The following is a 4,727-nucleotide window of genomic DNA, read 5'->3' as shown; positions in this document are numbered from 1 at the left end:
TCTACAAAAACATCTATATTCTAACAAGGAAAAAATATTACATATTTTTTATTCCTTTTTATCAACCAAAAATTAACAAAACTCAATGATTCTATATTCTATTATCATGTCAAAATCTAACAAAAATATCAATGGTTTATCATACTAAAAGAGATAGAAAATAAACTAGTAAAAAAACTAATCTAAAATGTAAAACTATGCACACAGGGGGGTTTGTTGAGGGAAAATAGGGTGCTATCTGGTACAAGGCGCAGGGGCCCAAGGAACTTGGCCCATTGTTGTTCTTGTTCATTCAGTAAAAAGAAAAAAATGGAAGCAATATGGACCTGAAGGGTGGTGAATCTAGCAAATCGGTCAAGGCCCAATGTTACTGATCCAAATTACATCAATCCAAATTCCTACGTATCATCATTTTTGTTAACTCAAATTATACTCAGATTTTTCATTAACCTAATCTAATCAGTTTCTATTATTCAGGTTTAATCTCCATTATTCATCAGTAATATCAATTAACAACTCTCTTAACACCAATCAAATACAAGTAGAAAGAAATTACGGTTACGTGTTATGACGCTTGGAATGTCTCATAATTTCTCCTTCCTCACTCGAGAATTGCGGCGGCGCTCGGAGATGGTGACCTCGCCCTCTCTCCATTCTGCGACACCGGCGTTGCTCATCTCTCACTCCGATCAAGGCCGTTCCTCGTTCTCCTCTCTCGTGGACTTGTCTCGATCCGTCATCTCGATACATTTCTCATCCTCTCCGACGAACCAAACACCACGCCGCTATCTCAGCCTCAACATCGTATTCAAACATCTCATCATCTTCTCTTCGATTCACGATTCTGCATTGACGCGACTCACTTGCAGTTACGGATGCGATGTTCTTGAAGGTTGATGACAAAGTGTCAATGAATCAGAGGAGAGTTGAAGATCGTGAAGGTTGTAAAAAGGTTGAAGATCGATTAAAGAAGCCAAAGTTGAAGGAGATGGTAAAGTTGAAGCGTGAAGGCGAAGCAGGCTGAAGGTGATTTTTCTGTTATTTTTCTTCTGAAAATTTCTGTTGCGTGTTGAAGGTTAACGAATTTGTTGCTGATGATGTTGAAGGTTGTTATGCGTTGATGTTGTTGTTCGTTGTTGATAGAAATTCGAAGATTGATGTTGATGAACGATGAAGAGGATTTGAGATTGGTTCTGTGATCGAAGGTTGGTGATTCAGAGTTTTTGTGTTGAAGTTGTTCGATGAAGAATTCTCGATTGAAGAATGAAGATGAAGATTCAAGAGCGTTCTCAGTTTGTTACAGGTGAGAGTATTTTTCCACCATTTTCTGTTACCTTCTTTTTTCTTCTTTTATGCGATTTTTTTGTTGTTCTGTTATCAGTGAGTGAATGGTGATGTTGAGGATTCAAGATGATGGAGAGGATTGCAACGTGAAGGTGATAGAAGACGACGCTGAGAAAGTTGAATGAGGGAGAGAGGCTTGTTGGTTGAAGAGAGAGAGAGAGAGAGAGAGAGAGAGAGAGAGGAAATCGAAGAAGTTTGTTACAGGTTCTCAATCTCTTCTGAGGTATCGCTCTCACTTTTTTCGTTATGGATATTTTTTTCTGATATGGTGTTATGTGATTTTTCTTTTTGTGTTTGAAGAATCTGTTATCTCCTTTTCCTTGCAATTTTCTGCTGAACCGAACTGGTTTGTGATGATCTACTGATGTGGTTCGATGACACGGTTTGGTTTTTTGTTAGTTATGTAAGCTTTCGGTTTTATTCGGTTTTTTTGTGTTGCAGGGGCGGTTTTTGCAGCTTGTGGACATGGTTTGGAAGCTTGAAGGAAGAATTTCAAAAAGGAGCTAAGGAATTATTGGAACAAAGCAAATGGAATCAATTTGAATTAAGTTTTGGCGACTATTTGGATATGCTTTTAGGATCATGGTTTAAGGTTTATATTTGTATGAATTTCTTGTAGGATCTTGTCCAAATTTGGACTTTGTAATGGATTTGGATTATTTTGTAGTGTATGGACTTTGATTTGCATAATTTTTGTAATGGTTTTTGTATGGAATTGGTTTTGGAAATAACAATGAACAAAATCCTTTTTCTCCAAATGCATTTTGAATGAACATTATAATGAATTTTTGATCTTGTAGATTGCATACCAATCAAACCAAAGCGAATTAATTTTCCATCTCAGCACACCTTAAAGAATCTCAATCCAATCTTTGAATTATAACAAACCCAAAACCTCACTTGAATGACATTCACTTCAACGAGATCATAACTCAATCAATGAACCAAATCACTTGCATTAAAAGCGACGAACAACAACCTTGATTGCCGTTTCACTTTTTATGCCATAATTCGCATTCGACTCCAATCCAACATAACAATAATGCCTTAAGGAATCCTTGAAGAAGATAGCAATTGAAGCACATAAGAACACCATGACATGAAATCTAATGAATCTCAGTGAATTAACGATTGCGTGCACCACGTATAAGAAACTCTTTATTATTTTCTCTTGATTTTTAAGCGACGAAATAAACGTCATTATTAACTTATAGCACGGTGAAGAGGGCAAATTTTGGGGTGCAACAGATTTCATACCCTCGGTTGGGGTGATGTCCGCCCTCAGTGTCTGGGAGGGATTCCCGACGGTAATGCTCATATCCAATGGCGGGGATCCCGGCTCCCTCACGATCAGCTTGGTGAAAAGAAAGTTCGACGAATTAATCAGCGCCAGTTCAGACCTCGGCCCGACCCTACAGAAATTCAAAGGAAAATCAGACCCGATCACTTTCTATCTGGAAGAACTGCCCGACGAAGCTCCGAACGCTACAATTCCCCTGCTCATACGGGCAAGGATGGCGAATTTCGACGTCCGCCGGATCCTGGTCGACGAGGGAAGCTCAGTCGACATCATGTACTCTCACCTCTTTCAGACCCTCCAACTGGATGACTCGCACCTCACCCCGTATGTGGGTTCCGACCTCCAAGGGTTCAACGGGACGACCACCAAGCCGTGGGGTTACGTCGAACTGCTCGTCACCTTCGGGGAGGGCGAAGCTTCCAGACAGGTCAAGACAAGGTTTCTGGTGATCGACTGCAAGACCCTCTACAACTGCATCATCGGGCGCCCTATGTCGCGGGCGAAAAATCGTTTTGTTCCTCTTTTTTGTGGGATGAGACACCTGATGCCTTCTTTGGGCTCGAGTGCTCAAAAAAATGATTTTTATTTTGTACCGACCAAACTTTTTATTATTTCCAAAGGAGGAAAAGGAAAAAAGCTGCAATAACCTAAAAGTGGGGGGAGAGATCTTGGGTAAGAGGGTTGGTTATACGAAGGGAAGGTATTAGCACCCAACGTATCTATAGTACTCTATAGGTTTCTTTGTTTTGTTTTTCATTCCATGTTATTGAGAGGTTCTTGTGAAATAGGTGGGACCTAAGGTGTTTGTTTGATTATGCTCGCAAAGATCATCGCGATCCTCTGCATACATATCCCTTAGAGGGAATCAGAGCATCTGTAGCTCGGGGTCTACGGGTGCTAAGGTTTGAATGTTTTGAGAGAGAAGTTTTGCTCGCCAAGGATACGACCTTGTGCCTACGTATTCTCAAAGGGATGTTGAGAAAGTCAGAGCAATCGTAGTTCCCACTTATGCTAGTGGAAGCAAAGGATAAGAGACAAATGTCATCTAAATGTTCGATGTATCTAATCTATATCATCACATACATCTGTTTGTTTTTTGTTTGAAAATCTTTTCATTATAAGCCCTGGGCCATGCCACTTATGGCGCTTAGAATGATAAAGATGTTTTTGTTTGTTTAACCAGCCTTGTGGCAAAAACTTTCAATGAAGTCAGCCTTGTGACAAAAAGTTTTGATTAATCAGCCAGCCTCGTGGCAAAAGTTTCAATGAAGTCAGCCTTGTGACAAAAACTTTGATTAATCAGCCAGTATGGTGGCAAAACGGTTTGATTGATTAGCCAGCCTTGTGGCAAAAGAAATTTGATTGATTAACCAGCCTTGTGGCAAAAAAGAAATTTGATTGATTGATTGTTTGTGATGATATAGAAGAGATACTCCTAGCATAGAGATGATAAATGTCTAATCTCCTAGGGTATTTGATTTGGATATTGGGGATGCTTATAAGAAGCCCGTGGGTCCTTGTACGAAGCCCAAGAGGAGGCTATCCGAGGGTCCTTGCATTGTAAGCCCAAGAGGAGGCTATGGGAGGGACAATCGAGGGTCCTTGCATTGTAAGCCCAAGAGGAGGCTATGGGAGGGTCACTCGTTTGTACAAAGCCCAAGGGGAGGCGTGGTATAGTTGGTTTGAGCTCTTAGAGCGATTTCACCGGGAAACCATACTCTATGTCCTAACCTAAACTAGGGAGATTCTTTGCACGAAGCCCAATAGGAGGCTATGGGGAACCTAGTGTTGTACTAAGTTGAACAAGCACACATATCACACATATGAACAAACATGAACAAGTATGAACAAACATGAACAGGTATGAACAATTATATATATGACAAAGTGTGTGTATTTAATGGAGTTTATGAAGGAAATATACCTGTAAGCGTGATCCATTTGTATACACGGGGGCTCGGGACTTATACTCGAGGAGAAGTCCACTTGAGTTTATTCAAAGCTATGTAAACAGGTATTTACAAAGGGGCTTGGGACTTATACCTACATGGAGGCCCATGGTATTTTTGGGAAGATTTAAAGA

General features: G+C 40.3%; 1 long non-coding RNA gene across 1 annotated transcript; it reads left to right on the top strand.

Moving 5' to 3' along the window:
• Positions 1 to 777: 777 nt before the first annotated feature.
• LOC131600383 (uncharacterized) lies at positions 778 to 1,501 on the top strand. Its single transcript, XR_009283129.1, has 3 exons — positions 778 to 1,026; positions 1,107 to 1,303; positions 1,382 to 1,501. It is a non-coding gene; the product is annotated as an uncharacterized LOC131600383 (long non-coding RNA).
• Positions 1,502 to 4,727: the final 3,226 nt, after the last annotated feature.

The sequence above is a fragment of the Vicia villosa genome, linkage group LG4 (genome assembly GCF_029867415.1).
Source record: "Vicia villosa cultivar HV-30 ecotype Madison, WI linkage group LG4, Vvil1.0, whole genome shotgun sequence".
Classification (NCBI taxonomy): Eukaryota; Viridiplantae; Streptophyta; class Magnoliopsida; order Fabales; family Fabaceae; genus Vicia; species Vicia villosa.
The sequence above is the reverse complement of the archived record's forward strand: the minus strand, read 5'-3'. Positions and strand labels throughout refer to the sequence as shown.